The sequence below is a fragment of the Podarcis gaigeae genome (assembly GCF_964106915.1).
Source record: "Podarcis gaigeae genome assembly, chromosome: 8".
Taxonomy (NCBI): domain Eukaryota; kingdom Metazoa; phylum Chordata; class Lepidosauria; order Squamata; family Lacertidae; genus Podarcis; species Podarcis gaigeae.
Window position 1 is genome coordinate 59,521,463 of NC_139684.1, and position 21,028 is coordinate 59,542,490.

Consider the following 21,028-nt stretch of genomic DNA (forward strand, 5'->3'; position numbering starts at 1 on the left):
TCTTCCACTTACTTATACCAACTATGGTTTTGCTCAGGTATTACAAATAACTCTTCAGCCTCCTCCTAATCCAGATGCTTCTTGATAGCTAAGAACAGCATAAACAAACTTTGTCCTTCAATCGTTAAAACTCAGAGAAGCAGTGCTTCAAGGTCACTCTTGTTAGCAAAGGAAGGCCTTGCTCCAGCAACTTTTACTGCAACACCATTCCAGCTATGAGGGAGAAATGTAAAAAATAAAAAAGCCATGAGTGTCAGTCTTTACTCAATGCAAACAGGTAACCCATTCCAGAGTGCACTTGTTCCCCTTCTTCCAGTAAAGGATGACTGATCTCAGTGGCAGGAACATCCCAGTGACCTTCATCATCTACTTACAACTAAGAAGAAAAGCAAAAGCCATCTAATACTTGTCAAAAGAAAGCAGAAGTCTGCAAAAGAGATGCAAGTCTTTTGGTACCCACAGCAAAGTCTTTAGTAGCCTGTGACCAAAGGAAAAACTTGTCTCACTTAACCTAGATAAGAGGCAGAAACTACAAGGGCAAGAGATTAAACCCTTCTCTGTCCCCTTACTTTCCCACATCAACAAAATGTGGTTGCTGCAAAGGTTTTCAGATCACAGCACATGGAAACTGACTTTATGATACATGCAATACAATACAGAATGACAGCTGCCACTCAGAACGATGGTGATTTAAGCAAGTAATAACCCCCCTCACTGAAGCTTTATAAACACTGGGGGGCGGGGGGGGGAGATGACAGGTGATAAATGTTGCCAAGATTTACAAATGCATGGCACCTACATTAACTCTAATATGTACAGAGTAATGTATCAGTTTAAGGCCTCAGCTATTAAAAACTGAATGGTATATAGCAAGGGAGCAGGTTAATGCTAACTCTCCTCCCTACACCCCCACTCCTCCAAATGTGTTGCCAATGTTCTTTGTATTTCCCAAAATCAAAAGGGCATTTGAAGAACAACTCCCTTATGTTTTTCTCCTTCTATGAAAGCTTCAATGCATTTGAACAAAGACAAATTATCAGGAGGGGGAAGGGGGGGAGAGAAAGAGTTCCAGGTTTTCAACCCAGATCTTGCACAAAAGATTAGATATCTCTGCACAAATTAATCTCTTTCCTCACACATCTCCTTTTACAGCTACAGAAGTGGGGGCAAGCGGGGGGTGGGGGGAGGACGGGGAGCCAGCTAAAGGGCATGCACAAGCCAAGGAGAGCAAGGTAAACGTAGGTGCTCCTCCGCAAGGTATGCAAGGAATGCAAAGGGGCCATTTTCTGAGACAGTTTCAACTTATCTGCACTCTTGGCTTCTTGGTTACAGCTAGGATCGCTACATAGAAAACAAAACAAAAACAATTTAAAAAACTTACCAGGGATTGCGTTTATTTTATGTGCAGTTAATTGTGCTTCCTCTGACAGAGCTAATTAAGTCATTCCTAGCCCTTCTCCACACAAACACACACAAAACCAGAGGTGGAGGAAGAGGAAACAAAGGCAGCAGGAGATGCAGGAAAAGGTCTCTGGAGTGTCCACTGTGGTACAAAACTGAACAGCTGCCCTCCCAACAAACTATTCGCCATTTTTCTTTGTCTTTCAGCTGACCCCTGCCTCAGTGAAAAACTCCCAGAGACTCCAATGAAACACTGTGCAGCCTCCTTCCACTTTAACAGTCAAAGACATTCAATCTAGCATGCTATTTGACACCAAACCTCGCCTCCGCCTGCATCTCATTGGCTAAGCCCCTTTATCTAGGAAGATCACAGAGGCTGGATTGGCTGCTCCAGTCATCACTAACCTCCTTTGTACACTTCCTGTTTTAAAGTTACCTTGAGATGCAGAACAGGGGTCAGACACGGAGACTTCAAGCTAGAAAGAACTTACATAAAAGGAATTTCTGGCAAAGACACACTTTTAGCAATGGGAATAGGAAATCATAAAAAAGAAAGGCAAGCCTTTCCCCCCTTTTTTTGGCTGTACCCAGCACAGTAACATCTACATTTCTGGCCCTTTCCTTCACATTATATTAATAAAAACTTGGCTCAGCTAATCATAGGATTTTTAAAAATCAGGTAATTAAAAAAAATCATTTTTAAAAAAAGCTGTAATTTTCACAGCATGCCTATTGGCCCCACAGGCTGTCCATATACAGTATAGCTTCACCGGCATTGAAATACAGAGCAACAGCAAGCACCTAGGGTTGCTCAGAAGTAAAGGGGAGGGGAGAAACAGTGGGCACATATCATTATTAGAGTATAGAGGCACCCTTATGGCAGCAGGACTCATCAGCAGACTTGTGGTTTAGGAGCGCTGGTTCTCTTCCCACCCACTCCTCTTGTGAAAGTGGTCTTCTGGCAAAATTAGCTCCTCATCAAGGGATTCCCTTACTGCACACAGTCATCACAAACGCTTCCCACACATCAGCAGTTACACATCAATTGCCAGAAATGCGGCAGGTTTCCATGCCCGCAACTGAGCTCAGCTTCCTGCAACTGCCAACGACATGCCAATATAATAATTCAAAAGGCAGGTGAAATCATTTTATGCACCTACACCTGCACGCTTTTCATGAGAACATTGATACCGCATAAGAACATTCAGATACCGCATAAGAACCGCATGTAGCACCTTCCCTAACACAGCATAAGCTGACGTGGACTAAAGCCTACTTTGTCAGATGCATTTGTCTATCTACTGAATGACCCGCAGCCTCTCTCTCTTCCTAGGTTCCTTCTTCTCCCTGACACCGCTCCCTCTCTCTAATCCAAACCCTCCTTTCCTAATACTGCCTGCTTGTCTTGGGCTGCTGCCCTCTCAGGCCTGTTTTCCCTCTTTCTCTCTTTTTCCATGTCCTTCTCCTGCTTCCCTTGATCTCTGAGTGGCTCAGACCATGGCAACAAAGCTGCGCTTCCTCCACAACCACCATGACATTAGAGCAGGCATAGGCAAACCTGGCCCTCCAGATGTTTTGGGACTGCAACTCCCATCATCCCTAGCTAACAGGACCAGTGATCAGGGATGATTCGAGTTTGCCTATGCCTGCATTAGAGTAACTCAGCTAAACAATGTTAAGACCAACACCACCATAATCTCTTGCAACATTACAATGCTTTACCTGAATTGTAATAAAACACAGTATTTCACTGAACAAATGTAGGTGGAAAGTGGCTAACCTAACAGGCAAACCTTACTTCTGTTTTGCGGACCTGGAACTGCGACCAAGTACTAAATTAACTGTGTACACCAGTTTTCAATCCAGAGGCAAAAGCAGAAATGCTATGGTCCTTGCATTGCACAAATCCCTTCTTCCCCAAAGTCCAAGCTCTTTGATCAGGAGAACACACTGCATATGTTAGGCAAGCCTTGCAACTGGTCTTTGGGAAGAGTAAATGATTCCTTGTAATACAATATAGCAATATAATAATGCCATCCCAACTCACAGGCAAATGTGCACAACCTGTTGCACAAGCAAGCCAATTATTCTGTGCATATATGAAAGGCTGAATTCTTTTGCTTCTAATATCTCTTTAATAAAAGGGGTGGTGGGAGAAGCAGCAGCCATGAATGGGTTGGCAGAAGAGAATCTTTGCTGTTCCATTCACTTCTGCCAATCTAGATATGTCACTCTAGATATGAACTTTACACAATCTGATATACAAAATGCCAAGCAGCCCCAGCCCCCAAACACAAATGTGAATGGGTTTAAAAAACAACGTTAAAAAATAAAATAATCTTCTATATATTTTGGAAACAATTTGGCCTATCTGTCTGTTCTCTGAGTTTGGCACTTCTTGAGATATTGTTGCCAAAGTTGGCACAAGGGTTTCCAAGGTGACGGTGGCAGACTTAGGTGATGCCAGGCACCATTTTGAATTAAGATGGCAGACCAAAACATCATTTTGGCATGGCTTTGCCTATTTTTTGGCATAGGTTTGGCCATCTCTTGAGATTACGTCACCAAACCTGGCACAAGGGTTCCTTCAGTGATATTTGTCAAAAGTTGGGTGCCGGGTGCCATTCTGAATGAATGGACTGAAACCTGACTGGTGTGGCTTCTTCCTTTTTGTGTGTGTACCAGGTACAAACTATGCTGATTTGGACACCTCTGAAGATACTGTCATCCCATTTGGCAGGTCTTCAACAAATTTAACCTGACAGTCCCACTCTGCACCAATTTGGACAGGTTGGAATCAGCAAAAGTTCCAGAAGTAGAGGTGGAAATATTTGCCTATTTTTGGACATCAAGTGCCATTTTGATTCAAGACTGTGGACAAAATTAACCATAATTAACCATTGGCTTCCCCCTCCCCAATTGATTCAGGCCTGGTTCCTTAAAACTCACACAAAACACTATCCATTTACAATCACATTTTAACAAATTTCTTCAAATTTCTGGGAAGCGCCAGGCTCTTCCCACTACTATAAAATAACTTGCATATAAATATGTTAGCCCTAATCTCAAAACTAAAAGTAATACCTACCAAATACATTGAGTTAAATGAGTCTTTTCTATGTAACTGAAGAACCAATTTGGTCATTTCTAAAGTATGAGTATTTACATTCTACCTGCCAAACACAGGCAGCGAAGAGATGAAACACTGCAAAAACTACTCTATTCAATTGTAAATTAACAGAGTTTAGACTGTAGCCATGTATACCAGGGGTAGGGAACTTTTATGGTCCAGTGGGTACCACAGCTAAGGCTTACTTTGACAGGTACAAAGTTGACAGCAGCAAGTCCCCAAGCAAAGGCAAATGTTTTGGAAACAAGCATCAATAGGAAACTTGATTTAAATCAATTCTTTTTCTTACTGATTGTTTTGTAGTAATAATAATTTATTTTGCTTTTCCTTCCAAAGCAGCCCAGGGCAGCAAACAAGTGATAAAACAATAAAAACTAAAGCAAAAACAATTCCAATATAGATGCAGTTGGATCAGATCTCAACTTAAAAGGCTTATTGAAAGATGAAGGTATTCAGTAGGTGTCAAGGCAACTGAAATGGCACTAGTTTAATATTCAAAGGGGGGGGGGTCCAAAGGGTAGGTGCCACACCACTAAAAGCTGGATTCCTGCATTGTGCAGAACGGACCTCCTCATAAAATGGTATCTACAGGAGACCCTCACCTTCAGAGCACAGTGATCAACCAGGTATATATAGCAGGTGAGGTGGCCTTTAAGGTATCCAGGTCCCAAGCTGTTTTAAGGCTTTATGCAGCATAACTAGCACCCTGACCTTAGTACAGTACATCATCAATTTAAATCATTTTGGTTTAAATCAATCTACCTGCTACTATATTCCTGTCAGTGCAGCTACCAACTTGCACAAATCTTCACAGCTAGAAGGAACATGTATAGGAGCATAATTTTTAAATGATCTCGTGCAATTCCTCAGAACCAAGTTGCAGCTCGGAAGTCAGCCAGATCAAAACAAAAACTCAATGGAAGCCTGAAAAAGTACATTCTCCTGTTCATAATAAGGGTACTAAACAGTCTGACAATGCGATTTTGTCTTTGCTCTGTTTGCTTATATGAACAATACTCATTTTTGTTAAGAAGCTAGTTTCCACGTTGTTGTTTTTTAAAGTGGATGTTTTCAACTTGAAATATAAAATGTTAGAAAAGAATAGGGGCTCCTCACCATTCAGACAGAAAGAACATTTCCCATCCCTAACAAGGGAGTTGAGAAAAAGAAGTTTCTTGGAAGCAGAGAGTTCCAGACTAAAAAAGAAAAGAGGGTGTAGAACTGTAGCACAGAAGGTTTAGTACAGGCATAGGCAAACGCCGGCCCTCCAGATGTTTGGGGACTACAATTCCCATCATCCCTGACCACTGGTCCTGTTAGCTAGGGATGATGGGAATTGTAGTCCCAAATATCTGGAGGACCAGAGTTTGCCTATGCCTGGTTTAGTAGGAAGCTATACATGGAAGGAAGTTTATGAAGAGTGGGGAGGTACCTTATCACACCTGTTAATCCTAATAATTGGCATAACCCTCCACCAGAACGGACTGATTTAAATCAGAAAAGGAAGCTGATTTAGATCTCAGATTTAAACCAAGTTTGCCAATGATTCTTCATATATTTCCTAAACAAAGTTGCACATCTGATCACTAAATTGTGTTAATTTACAAGTAAACAAAATACTGTTTTACTCTTAGGGCAGTTATATAAATTGTGTAGATTGGAAACCTTCTTGAAAAGAGCAGTGTCATTATTAATACAGTTCCCTCAAGAGCACAGGGAGACACAAGAGATCAGCATTTTATATTCCATACTGCATAGTATTTTATGTTCTATAGCAGAAGGGTGGAAGGAAATGTAACAATGATATAGCCATATTACCTTTCAACATCCAAGGGTTAGGAGGGAGGGAATGTATCGCTAAGCTGTCCAAGCAGGCAATGCCTTACTATTATTAGTGAACTTGTGTGGTTGGGGAAGATACACAGAATGGACCCTTGGCCAACATTGGTTCTTTGAGTGGAATGCAAACACGTAGATTTGTTTATTTGTAGCTTTTCATTTACTTGATTAAAATAATTTGTATGTCGCCTTTCATTTCAACGAAATACCTGCTTTAGTGGGAAAAGTCCACATATGGAAATAACTCGCACAAAGTGGCTGCTTGCACAGATAAAAACCATGCTGGCTACTGTGCATTATCACACTGTTTACAGATAAAAAGGGTATTTAAGGCTCATAACTCTCTGTGAAACACTGTGATGTTAAGTTGATAATAGGGAGCAGGGAAGGAAGAATAAACTTTTTAAACTTCTGTTCATGGGTCCAAAGTACAGATTAAAATCATTGGCAATAACCACTGAAATTGCTCTGGTGATAGGAACCTAAGAAGCTACCTTACACAGGGTCAGACCACTGGCCCTTTCAGCTTAGTATTACAGTAGTGCCTCACAAGACGAAATTAATTCGTTCCGCAAGTCTTTTCGTCTTGCGAGTTTTTCGTCTTGCGAAGCACGGTTTCCCATAGGAATGCATTAAAAATCAATTAATGCGTTCCTATGGAAACCGCCTTCAGACCAGGTCCGGGGACAGTCTGTCCCCCGACCTCTTCTGAAGGCCGGCGGGGGGCAAAAGTCTTTGCTCCCCCCTGCCTGCCTTCCCGGGAGAGCGGAGAAACGCAGCGCGTTTCTCCGCTGTCCCGGAGGGCTTTTGAAGGCAGGCGGAGGGGAGCAAAGACTTTTGCCCCCCGCCCGCCTTCAGAAGAGGTCCTAGCGCTTCCCTGCTATCCCGGACTGCTTTTAAAATGCTGGCGGTGGGGAGCAAAGCCTTTCGGCCCCCGCCGGCCTTCCTGGACCTCTTCTGAAGGCCGGAGGGGGGGGGGGGAAGGCTTTGCTCCCGACCGCTAGCATTTAAAAGAGGTCCCCGGAGATTTCCCTATGGGCTTTCTTCTTGCGAAGCAAGCCCATAGGGAAATTCGTTTTGCGAAGCGCCTCCAAAACGGAAAACCCTTTCGTCTAGCGGGTTTTTCGTCTTGCGAGGCGTTCGTCTTGCGGGGCACCACTGTATTTTGACTGGCAGCAGCTCTCCAGAGTTACAGACAGAGGACATTCCCAACTCTTCTCAGAGATGCCAGGGATTGAGCCCAGAACATTCTGTATATGCATGGTAGATGCTCTCCAACTGAGCTATGGCCCTTCCCCATGTTCAAAGGTAGCATACTTTTGGCTGCTATGAAGTATTATTTACTTCTACTGCTTTCACAGCTCACATCTAACTAAACTGTGTGGCTTGGTCAAGAGAAACAAGATGCAAAGTGGGAGTTTTAGACTGCAGTGGAGAAGCAAACTTGCCCCTAACTTCTGGAGAAGAAAAACAAACCAAATCAGGAAAAGAAAAGGGGGTGGGGAAGGTCAGAGTGTAAGAAACAGTAAAGAAAAAGACCAAAGGGGAACAAAAAACTCAGAGGAAATAAGGCACGTTTTGGAGGAGAGCAAGGCTCTCAAAGTGGAACCTCTACAGGGACTGACAGAAAAAGCGGAGTAAGCAATAGGAAATATGGGTTTAGTAGAAAAAGCAAACCCTAGTTACAAAAGAGGGATAGCTTCAGGCCAAGTCTGCCCACCAGTGTTAGAAACTGAGATATGAAGGCTAGGAGCTAAATGGCACCTTAAACCTAGATTATGGGTGCAACAACAGAATGTCTAGGCACACTTTAAAAAAAAAAAGAACACAAAGCTAAAAATGAATTAACTGCAGCTAAAATATTATGTTCATTTTGCACATGGTCTAGTCCTTCCCCTGCCCACCTCCCTAATAATCTTAAGAGGGTCTTTTTGCCAGTCTTTGGAGAGTAGCTGGAATTGGGGAAGCAGAAAAAGGTTCTCCTCTCCTCCCACTGAAATTTTAGGTGCAGTACTGCGCCCAGAGCCCAGAAATTGCTCGCCCTAATTAAATTCTCTGTTGCCAAATTCACCTAGAACAATGGAAGTTTCGAACACTGTTGCCCAAAAGATCTACTTTGGAGGAGAATGGACCTCCAGGGCCATTAGAAAGCTTCACTGTGTTTGGTTTTGATCCTTGTCTCATAGTGTGAAACACATCCAGCACAAAGTATTAGCCCAATAACTGTATGAAATCCCTTTCAAAGCAGGGCATCCAGATATGTAGCTGACACTGCCACAAGAAAAGAAGAAGTACAGAGAGCCACTATTATGACATCTTGAGGCAAGACAATCATATGACCAAGAAAATCAGAAGTTCCTGCAGGAGAAATAATTTGAGGCAGGCTGAGGCTGAAAATAAATCAATATAGTGGAGTAATAAAGATCTCCAAAGACAATCTGGAAATCTCAGAGGCTGAAAAAGGAGTCCTACAACAGAAAATCCAAGATCAAGAATGGGAGGCCTCTGAGGCCTATACTTCAAAAACTGATGCCGAGATGTTCAACAAGATCAGAAGAATAAACCAAGTAGAGACAGTGAAGAAGAAGATTACTCTGGACAACCTGAGGCAAAAATTTAGGGCTAAGACACTACTACATGATGATTTGGAAATAGAAAACAAAAAAACCCATAATCCATGCCTCCAAGGCAGAAACTGTTATCAACAAAGAATAAGAGTCAAACAGGGCCATGATCCCAATTTTAAAACATGGGATGGAATCCAACTATACAGCTTCGCTAGCACAATAACTTTTAATTGCATAATGGAACTTTCCTGCCTGCTTCCTCTCCTCTAAACCTGTTCCAGGAGTTCCTTCAACCCTACAGAGCAGATTTACAGGCACGCAGGAGGTACACAGAGAAAGGAAAGTTCTATTGCATCACTGGAAGTCCTTGTGCTAGTCAAACTGTTTAGACGAATAATGTTCATGGTTGTGACAGATGTTGAAAACAAGCTTTTATAAGATGAAACATTGCATGTTCTCTTCCTGCTCCAGAATCAATAGTTTGTTTGCATTGACAGTACAAAAAACTCTTAAGACAGCTGTGATGGTGTCAGATTACATTAGAGCTAGAGTGAGGAAGATGGTGCCCCCAGATGTTGTTGGACTCCAACTCCCATCAGCCAGTGTCAACATGGACAATGACAGGGATAATAGGAACTGCAAACCAGCATAGGAAGCTGCCCTATACAGAGTCAGATATTGTTCCATCTAGGTCCATATTATCTACACACTGGCTGCCAGTTTGTTTCTGGGACCAATTGAAGGTGCTCATGCTACTGTTTAAAATTGTAAACAACTGATGCCCCAAATATCAGAGGTATTTCCCTAGAGACCCTCTCATGTGTTAAGAGCAGCCAAGGTAACTCTGCCACCCTCAGAAGTTTCAGGTGGTGGCAGCCTGAGAGACAGCATTTTCTGTGGCAGCACCTAAGATGTGGAACTCCGTCCCCATAGAGCTGCATCTCCCAACCCACTACACAGCTTTCGATGAATGCTAAAGATGCACATCTTTACCCTGGCTATTGATAATATGTGTTTCCTGTGATATGTTTTAACTGTTTTTAACACTGAATTTCAAGCTGCTGTAAACTACCCCAGAACCTGCTGGTGAAGGGCGAGTAATCCATTTCATTCATTCATTCATTCATTATCTGACTGGCAGCAGCTCTCTGGGTTTCAAATGAGGAACAGTCCCAGCCCTGTCTGAAGAGTCTGGGGACTGAATCAGGGACCATTTGTATGCAAGGCTCTACCAGTGAGTTATCTGAAAGGCCACAGGTTCTCCCCCTCTGCATCAGAGTAGTAGGCAAATTGAATGGGATGAACTGCAAAAATCATATGCATGCTTATTAGTAAGTCAGTTCCACTGATTTCAGGGGGATTCACGCCATAGCGCACAGAAGTGCACTACACAGTATAACACAACCGCCAAATGGAAATTAGAATAGAAAACAAGGAAAGAGATAGGTAGGGTGGAATTTGTTATTTCTTTCAAACAAATTTGAGAGGATTCAATATCAGCTTAGTGTGAGAAATAATGATGTGTCAGAGAAATCAGTTTATGGCCATTTCATAGTTCAATTCTGTGTCTATCTATTCAAAAATAAGTTTTATTGAGTCTACTGAGATTTATGAGGTAAGTTTATATCGCTGGGGTGGGAAATCTTTTGGGCTTCGCAGGCCAAATCTTGGAGATGGGGAGAGATACAGGGGCCAACTGTGAAAGATCCAGTTTGGGGGAAATTGCCTGGTAGGCAAATGAGGAGGTCTAAGCAAGCTAAATTTGGCACATGGCTCAGAGGTTCCTTTTTGTTTGTGGAAAAAAATGCACTTGGAAACAAAAACATATCCAATGGGGCTTATGCAGCAACATTACTGCAAGAATGCCTTGCAGCTCAGAGGTTCATAGAATACACAGGTCCCTTTCCCATTGCCTCTAATGCAACTGAACTGCTTCAATTTACACCAGGGTGTCAGCAACCTAAGGCCCGTGGGCCACAAGCGGCCCATGGGGGTCGTTTAACCAGTCCATGGACCGCTACCGCCCGCTTGGTCGGCTCCTGTGCGCCGTGCTAAACCAGCGTGGAGTAGAGCGGGGACCGCCTTCCACAGTGCTGGCTGGCTCCCATTGGCTGCAGGAAGCTCCTGCAGCCAATGGGAAGCTGGGCACGCTTCCTCCACATCGGAAATAGCACTCCGGCCCACCGCGGCGTCTGCGGGACCATGAACTGGCCCAAGCCACAAAAACTTTGCGAACCCCTGATTTACACCCACCAGCATTCCTAGCACATGCTCATTTTAACTAGACAATACTACCTGCTGAGAATAGATCAGTGTTGTGTAGGGAAGCACAAGGACACAGAAATCACAAGCAAAGTCACTATGAGTCAAATATAGCCCTGGGCTGCCTAGTTAATGCCAGGACATTAAAGGAAGATAATAGCAGTCAAGCTGGAAACTTGCTTGACAGAACACTTCAAGGTGTAGTAATGTTTCCCTTAACATAAAATCTGGAGTTTCAAGTTTAGTGTTTTCTCCCACATAGTGCATGTACTGTTTTTAGAAAACAGCCACCTAGTTCTACATGTTTATAGCTGAAGTGTTGTAATTTATCACTATTTACCCTACTTATTTACTTTAATTGTACAAAATACTTTAAAGACATTATATGAATAGTATTATTAAATGCTTTCCCAAAAACATCTTCATAAAGAAGTTGATATTAAAGAGCCTTATATATATGTTTTAAGGGAAGGCAAATAATTATAGTAGCATCTCGGCTTACATTACCCTCGGGTAACGTAAACTTCGGGTTGCAAAAGCAGCAAACCCGGAAGTGTTTCACCGTGCACGCATGCACAGAAATACTCTACCGTGCCGCATGAATGCACAGAAGCAGTCCCTCCGGTTGCGGAAACCTCAGGATCTGACCAGAGCTACTGATCGGATCCCGTCCACTGTATTTCGATTCCCAGTGTCGTGTTACTTGCCGCAAGAGCAGCTAAAACATGCCAAATGCTTTATCTACTTGATAATATCTCTAAGTACAGTCATACCTTGGGTTACAGACGCTTCAGGTTGCGTTTTTCCGGGTTACGGACGCGCTGAAACCTCTAAGTACCAGAACGAGTTACTTCCGGGTTTCGGCAATTGCGCTTTGCACAGAATTGCCAAATCACAACCCGCACGTGTGCAGACGTAATGCTGCGGGTTGCGAATGTGCCTCCCGTATGGATCACGTTCGCAACCCAAGTGTCCACTGTAGTAGTAACCTCCAAAACAACATTTACTCAAAAATGACATTTAAAAGTAGCTGACTATATTCATATTCACACAGGATTAAAAGCTTAAAGGCTAAAATGTGGAATGTTGCAAGGCAGTTGCAACTGCCCCTCCATCTCTCTCCTCCAATGCATTACAGCAGAGCTTTCCAAACTGTGTCGCGACACTGTCGGCTGAAAGCTCCTCCTGGAGTTAGTTTAACCTCTGGTTTGCTAGGAAAACTCTGTCGTAAAATATGTTCATATTAAGATATCTTTACTTGCTCCCATGCAAATATGCTCCCATTTCTATGCCTTTCTATCAGATAGCATATTCAAATCCACTTACAACAAGAGGATTAAATCAAGTTATGAGGAAACAATGAAAATTGTTTGGGTGAAGCTTGGGAAGTATACAGGGGTACCTTGGAGATATTACGGGTTCAGTTCCAGACGACCACAGTAAAGCAAATATTGCAATAGAGTGATTCACACCCTTTTTGGTTCTGTTCCCCAGTGCATATAAAAAGTAATATTTACACTATACTGTAGTCTATTAAGCTAGCCCCCGCCCCGGCTGGAGGCAACAAAGCTACCTGCAACTGCATCCTCGTATCTGTGAAGTGCAATAAAATGAGATATGCCTGCACAATAAACGTTTTATCAAAGCTAAACAAGCAATACACAAATGAAAAAAATGAAGTGTCACAAACTCTATCAGGGCAGCAAAGGGAGGGAAATCACAAAAGCAGTTGAACATAACTTCATTGGGTCTTAAAATATAATAAAAGCTTCTATGCAGAGTTTGCTTATTTTCTTCCTTTCCTCCTCAATCCCTTTTCCATGTGCATCATTAATGTTTTATAAATTATAAACCTGTATTGCTTCTTATTGGCCTGTAAGCCTATCTAGGAATCTTTTCGGCTGAACAGCAAGGTACAAAGATACTTTAAATAAAATCAGGTCAAAAATAAAGTCAAGGCTTTTATGAATGGAAAAGGACGAACACAATGACTGAGGCAGCTTCGTTCTTTATTTAAATATCACGATAGCCCTCCAATGAGCTCAGGGGAATATACATGGCCCTTTACTACCCCTCTCCCCATCCTCACAACAACCTGGTTCATTTATTCTTTATTACATTTGTATCTCATCCTTCCTCCACCTAGCTCACATTAGCATACATCTATCTCCCCCACTCTATTTTATCCCCCCAACAGCACTGTGAGGCAGGTGAGACTGAAAGACAGCGAGTGGCCCAAAGTTACCTAGTGAGCTTCATGGCTGCATAGGAATTTGGGTTCTAGTCTAATAATCTACCCACTATACCACACTGGATCTAAGAGGTAGGTAAGGCTGAGAGGAGAACACATAGCTCAAGGTCACACACTGAGCTTCATGGCTGACAGATGTGAGCTACTCTAACTACTGTGCCCACTGCCTTTTTCTCAGGATTCTAGGTCCTGCATCCCTATAACATCCTTACTCTGAGGCCCCACTTGGCTCCTTCTGTCCAACCACCTTAAGCGTGCACAGGATATTGATGCCTCAAGGTCTACTAAGATTCCAAAGCCTGAACTCCCCTGATCACCTTCCCCTCAGCTCCACTCCGACAACTTCTCCCGCTCTCTCCCACCCTCTATCCTGGTTACTTCCATAAACTTCCATGCATTCCCTTTCAGACGCAAGCGCTCGCACTCAGCCCCGCCCCAATACCGTTGGGCGCTTAAGGGCATCAGAAAGGGGCGGGGGCGGGGAAAACACGCGATTTCCGTTGCATCCTGCTTTCTCCACGGTCCGCCGGCGGCACTGACCCAATCGCCGAGCTGGAGTTCCGGGCGGCCGCCTTACCCCACTGCCGGCCAATCAGAGGCAACACAGAAGGGCTCATCAAACCAATCAGAAGCGGGAAGGGAGGGAATGGCGGCGCCGAGCGAGGGGGAGGGGAAAAACAGAGTCCAACTGCTGCTACTCCTCTCTACGAAATCTACCTCCCCCCCAACCAACAAACAAAAAAGATCCATCCCAGACTCACCAAGCTAATCAAGAGTCCGTGGCTTCCGCTGCGCTCCGGTGGCGGGTGCGAGTGCTAGTGCGTCAACCGCAGCCCGCGCGCTCCCGGACGCAACGAGGAAGGGGGGGCGGGGATGTGACGGACGGAGCGAGCGCAAAGTGGCGGTGAAACAAGATGGCGGCGGGGCTGGGACTGAGGAGGGTGAGCCCCGCCCCTTCTCTACGTTTGTTACTTCTTCCACTTACTGCGCAGGCGCAAATCTCCCCCCCTCCACGTTTCTCGTAGTCGTTCGGTATCGCGAGATTGTTTTTGCCGTACGCGAGCGACGCGCTTTCTTTCCGCGTGGGAGCCTGGGAGTTGTAGTTTTTGTTCTACCTACCCGGAAGGTAATAGTTGTACGTAACAAAGAAATAGAACCACGTTTCCCAAGGAGTAACAGGAGAAGTGAGCCAAGGAGGATTGTGGCACCGCGATATGATCCTGTGCACACTTAGTTAGGCGTAGATCCCATTTCTTAGTTCAGTGGGGTTAACTCCCGAATTGGTTTCCACTACCTGTAGGGTATAGTAGTAGGAGGTGTCTCCCTCCGTCCTCGTCGTACATCCACGAAATTTTGTTTTCATCATTTTATCTGGGAATGGTGGTTATACGTACTGTCCTCATCGGCAAAAGACCTAGGGCAGACCTGCTTCATTCCCTATCACAAGAACATAAGGAGAACCTGCTGGATCAGCCTAATGGTCCGTCAGGTTCGGCATCCTGTTCTCATAGTGGCCAACCAGATGCCCATTATGAGAAGCCTGCAAACACGACTCCAGCACAGCAGCCCCCTCCCCTTCCATCAATTTGTAATTCCAAGGAGACATGCTTATAAGAGCAGGGGCGGGCTTTGGTAATCTTCTGTAATACAGCGCCCTGTGCAAGGCCAAAATTTGGTGCGGATTATAGGACAACAGGAGTGCAGGAAACAAGCATAGTCTTTGGGCTTATCCACACTTACTTTTCCCCCCTCTTCCCAGGCATGGTCCAAACTTTAAAGCTCTAGGTCTGAGCTTTTTCTTTTTCCCCTCCAGAAACCTGTTCTTTAGTGCCCAATCTGAGCAAAGGGCAATCTGCTTAAAACTCGAACTGACGTTTGTCTGACTGAGAACTGAAGAGCGAGTCTTCATGGGGCTGCTGAATTTGCTCCCTGGTGCCCTTTTAGAACAGACCAGCACCTTATTTCAAACCATCTGAGAAGTCCAGATGGCTTCAGGAGATTTCTGTCCATCCACTTTCCTTTTTATGTCTTACATTCTCTACCACTCACCAAGTAATGCTCCATTTCCTACCCAACAGCCTCTGTATCAGTAAATGAAAGCCATTGCTTCAACAGAATGGCCAGCTTGCAGTACAAAAAACACCACTGTCTTTTGCAGAACAAGGTGTGTGTGTGCCAGGCAGGCCTGAAAAGTTGCAGCTTGCAAAAGTGAAGTTTTCTGCCCACCCCCACTCAGCACATTCCAAAATAGAGTGGTACCTTGGGTTACATACGCTTCAGGTTACAGATTCTGCTAACCCAGAAATATTACCTCGTGTTAAGAACTTTGCTTCAGGATGAGAACAGAAATCGTGCTCCGGTGGCGTGGCAGCAGCAGGAGGCCCCATTAGCTAAAGTGGTGCTTCAGGTTAAGAACAGTTTCAGGTTAAGAACAGACCTCCAGAACGAATTAAGTACTTAACCTGAGGTACCACTATACATTCGCCTCTGTCAGTTTCATGATAGAGCAATGTCTGCAAGTCTGCAGCATTTTTTGTTTTTGCACTTTTGTCTGGCACCTCATTCAGCCTTTGCTGAAACACAGAAAAAGAGAGTTGTTTCTTCAGAAGTTAATTGTTAATTTCAGAGCATAGAACATCACAAATCTGCATACACCAAGTTGTAGATTTATGGGTATGGGGGAACAAAGTACAAGATGTTTCCCCTGCAAAATAGGCACTTAGAAAAACAATAATCTGCTGTTCCACATTGCATAATTTGCCTTGAACAGAATAATCAGAGGTTTCACGGTCAGTTTGATGGTCATGAACCCCCTATGTGTATCAGCAAAGTAAGGAAACAATATATTTTTGTCTTTCTTTTTTGCCTCCAGATGGAGGCAGAGAGTAACCACTGATCCTCATCCTTTAGACTGCTTTAGTTACCTTGCAGAATGAGATTATGATGATGTGTTGCGAAACTGAGCCCACTCAAAAATGCTAGCTCCAGGGCCACCACAGCTGAAACCACAATTTTCCCAACACACTGGAATAATTAATATGTAATCAAGCAATCAATGGCTTGTTGGGGGCAGCTTTCAACAGCCGTCCCCAAGCCAGTGCCCTCCAGCTCCCATCAGTTAAGGGTGCTGAGAGGATGTTAGGAGCCCTCTATCTCCCCCCCCCCCCCAGACCTACAAGTCTCAGGGTGCTTTAATTTTCAGTCCCTCTTCCCAAGGAACTCTTGGAATTGTAGCTCTTTGAAGGGAATAGGGGTCTCCAACACCCTTAACAAACGACAGGTCCCATAATTCTTTGAGGGAACCCATGATTGTTTATTGTGGTATCATGGTGCTTTAAATGTGTGGTGTGAATGTGGCCTAAGGAAAAGCACAATGCATAGGGCTCATCCACACTTCTGCTTGTTCTGTGTGTAGAAAGCATGGGTCCAAGTGGATTTCTGCTTGTCCCATGTTGTTTAGGCAGGGGTCCAAGCAGTTTGGGAATTCCCCTGCTGCTTTACCCTGGAAAACCCATTCTTTGGTTCTAAATAGGATCAAATGGCAATCCAGGGAAAATCCTTTTGCTGTTTGTTCCAATTCAGTGGTAAACCATGGGTTTTCCTTGGGGAAAGCGACAGGGCAAACAGAAGAGTGGATGGGACCATACTTAGCATGGCAAACTTCAGGCTTGCCAGATCTACTTTTTCTTTTTTACTAGAATCTGTCATGGACTGTTTGGATGCAGAGGGAGACAACTGAGGGAAGAAGGCTCAAACGTCAGGGTGTGGTGGTCGGACAACGGTGAGTGGTGAGAGCGAGAAGACTGGGAGGAAAAGGTTTCAGAAGCTGAAGAGGTCACAGGACTTAGTGAGCTGGAAGAGTCTGTGGCAGAGAGAAGTCCAGAATCGGAGGCAGAAGCTGAAGCAGGAGCGTGAGATGAGGGAGGCCATGAGGTAGAGATGAGTCAGACTGGTGAAGAGTCATGGTATCTCCCTCTCCTGCTGCAACAAGCTGCCCTCCCCCTTGTCTCCCAGAACCAGAAGAGGCAGGAAAAAGGCAGAGGAGGCAGGGACTTTCAGTCTCCACTTTCACGGAGGAACTCATGGTTTTTAATGCTAAAAATGAGTTTCAAAAGGGTTGTGATAATCTTATAGCCATATGATGTTCTTTTAAAACTTCAATAATGAGTTATTAAAATGTGACACCAGAGGGCGCTGCATAATTTCCCCTTTCAAATAAGTGGGTAGACCGTGTAGAAAAGGAAGTGGGGGAAAGAGAATGCCTTAATGTTTAGAATATTAAAAATATTGTTCTAAGAATGTTTAAAGAGTGAGTATAGATCCAGCCAGGAAATGTGCTGCTCTGCTCATTAGGCCTGACAATCAAGTCTGTGGAGATTGTGTTTTTGCTAATAAAGAATCAATTCCATCTTTGAACTGTGTGATTACTGACCGGCACGCTCCTGTGACAGAACCGCAAGATCTACCAACCAAAGCAAGAAGTAAAAGAATTAGGTAGTCTGTGAGCACATTCTGAGACTCAGAATTTATTTTCAGTACCAGAAGTTTGTTGAAACCCAGACTCCTAGTTAGTCCATGCTTCAACAGTCTAATCTGGTATGCAGGGGAAATGATATTTTTGATGAGACTGCAAAATGTCTACTGCAAAATGTCCAGAGATCTGCCAGTAGATCCTGGTCTATTTTTGGTCCCAACCTGCAGGCTATGAAAAGTTTCCGACCCTGCTTAGCGGCCTGGGCAGAACTCAATCTGGAAAGGCAGGGATACTGGACTGTGGCCAAATGCAAAGTAGCTGGCACACCCAAAGCAGGGTTGAACTTCTTGTTTATCAGCCATGTCTTTAGCAGCCATGCTTGCTTTTCCCCACACATGTGGTGTAACATGTGTCCATGGTTTTGGGGAAATGGCCTGGCAGGGTAAGTTTCCTGCTAGAAAGCAACCAAAATGGAATTTATTAGATGCACAGACACCTACACAGTGGCAGAGCTACCTGCTCCAGCCCCAGGAGCATGTACATCTGGAGGTGTTGCTGGCGTACATCCCAGGGGGCATGGCGCACATTGGGGGGGAGTGGCCTAGGGCGTGTGCGGTGAGCAACCCAGGGGTGCGCTGCAAGCACCGAGAATCCTGGGGGACGCGGGCAGCCGTGATAGCACCCCCTGGGATGGCACCTGGGTGGACCACCCCCATTCGTCCACCAGTGCACCTCCAGAATGTCACAAGTTGACTCTGCACTATGCAGGAGATCTGTGCATGTCTGAGACCAAACAGGTGCTTCAGGTTTCACTTTGGAGCTTGAAATGGCTGCCCTAGAAGCCATTGGCTTCATTGGAAATTAATTTGGAAGCTTTGCTAGAACCTGGGAGGGTAAAGATCTAGGTTAAATCCCCCCCAAAAAATATATATATATGCAGAGGGAACCTTATTTCTACTATCTCAGTTGCTCTCGGTATGAAGCTGAGAAAAGTCTCCTACTGTAAAATAAGATTATGCAGCATGCTAACATTTCTCCATCCCTTTCATTTCGTATGTTTGTCCTTGTGCGTCGAAGGGGACCCATAAATTAATACATGAATGCCATCTGTCCAGAGGCAGCATCCAGACCTACCTTTTAGCCACCTGCATCACCAGCTCTTCAAACACTCCAGATCAGTTCACAGATCGTTGATGAGCTTTGGAGTCAAGCCTATCAAGGAAGCCCTCCTTGAATCCTCTTAAGACATGTCTCAGAAGGCTAATCCTGTTAAAGCCATGCCGTTCCTTATGCAGAGAACCAACTGACAGTGATCACTGCCAGGAAGTGGCAAAGATCCAGCTTCTCTCAAGCTTTAAAAGAATGATTTGAATCAAGAGATTGAAAAAGATCTAGGATTCTCTGGAACTTTAGGCCTACAGAACAGTCTAGGTTTTTTCTTTTTTTCTTTATTTTGATTTATGTTAGAAGAGCTGGCCCATGACATTTTGCAGCCTGAGGCGAAGGACCTACCACTGTTGCTTCTACTGCGCACTGATCCCATATACAAGAGCTGAGCAGAGTCTGTAAGACTCTGAAGTTTAAAACAGTTGTGGAGTACTTGTGTTCCTCCAGATGTTCCTATCTGGGCAAGTGGGTGGGCCTTTTTCCACCTCTCTTTCCTAGATGCCACACCCTCCTTGGAAGGGGAACGATAGGCCATGGTGGCTGGGTACATGAGAGTTGTGTGTCTGAGCTTTTGGAGTGAGGCTCAGATTTCCAGACACACAGGCATGTCTGTTCTGTGCCAGACTTTCAGCTCCAGGGAAGTCTTTAGCATATGCGCTGCCGGGGTACAAAGATCCGCCCAGAGCCCCCAACTCTAACAAGCACCACCACTGTGAATGACAAGTGCCATCGTTGAGTCTGACAAGCACCACCATTGTAAATGGCAAGCGCCACTGCTGGCGCGGCACATCTTTGTTAAATGAGCGCACAAAGTCAAAAGTCCTTTAGTGAAACAGTAGGTATACATTTCGGTAATACCTAAGTATTACCTGGGTATAAACTACTAGGTATATATTACCTGGGTATTTACCTAGGTATTACCTAGGTATACAGTGGTACCTCGGCTTAAGTACTTAATTCATTCTGGAGATCCGTTCTTAATCTGAAACTGTTCTTAACCTGAAGCACCACTTTAATTAATGGGGCCTCCTGCTGCTGCTGCACCACCAGAGCACGATTTTCTGTTCTCACCCTGAATCAAAGTTCTTAACCTGAAGCACTATTTCTGGGTTAGTGGAGTCTGTAACCTGAAGCATATGTAATCGAAGTACCACTGTATATACCTAGGTATATATGCATTTTGTTTTTCTAGCTTGATCAAAATTATTTATTATTTCATAACAGGTAGATAGTTAAGAGCTTGGGTGGCTTCACCGGTGGGTGCCTTGCACCCCCCAGAATTTGGCACCCGGGTGCTCTGCACCCCTTGCGCCCCCGGGTAAAGATGGCCCTGTTTTAGCTGCCTTGGAAACCTAATGGGGAAGCAAGATCTGCTGGGGTGTTAATTCTGCGAGCCCCTCCATACTATACTCAGGGTGTATATATGTGTAACTGTTGGTCTCTGTTGACTATTCCAAAGAAACTGAATCCTGAGGAAGCACAGGAACCCCTGGAGTTTCTTGCTGATTAGAGGTTGGAGCGCCTGTTTGCATCTTTTATCTAACTTTCAAACTCTTGTGGCATATATTGTGCAGCCACGTTCAATGTTTTTGTACATTTTATGTGCTATTTTTATTTATTTCTCATAGCTGCTTTGACTAGAATGTTTCAGAAAAGCAGATTCGTTCAGTAAGACAAATATATGTTCTGATCTTCATAAAGCATTTTCCAGGAAAGGAATATCCTGCTCATGCATGGTTTTGGCAAGGGCGCTAAAAAAATACACAAATAGTTAATAGTTTCTCCTTCTGGCCCATACAGGAAGGGCAGAACAAAGTCTGGCCGGAATTGAGGGATTTGCAGCTGGGCCAGCTGTGAGGAATTAATTAATTGATCCCTGGTCACATTGTGGACAAGGAGACCTATGGGGAGCTGAAAGATGGCCTGCAGGGCTCCAC

General features: G+C 44.3%; 1 protein-coding gene across 4 annotated transcripts in view; it reads right to left on the reverse strand.

Moving 5' to 3' along the window:
* Positions 1-14,388, reverse strand: part of NFYC (nuclear transcription factor Y subunit gamma) — a 53,784-nt gene extending 39,396 nt beyond the window's left edge. The window contains exon 1 of one of the 4 annotated variants that reach the window (XM_083751870.1): positions 14,212-14,388. The gene's annotated coding sequence lies outside the window, so the exon portion shown is untranslated. Of the gene's footprint in view, positions 1-1,381; positions 1,685-14,211 lie in introns of those variants that run through there. The other 3 variants (XM_083751868.1, XM_083751871.1, XM_083751869.1) reach the window with 3 other exon arrangements.
* Positions 14,389-21,028: the final 6,640 nt, after the last annotated feature.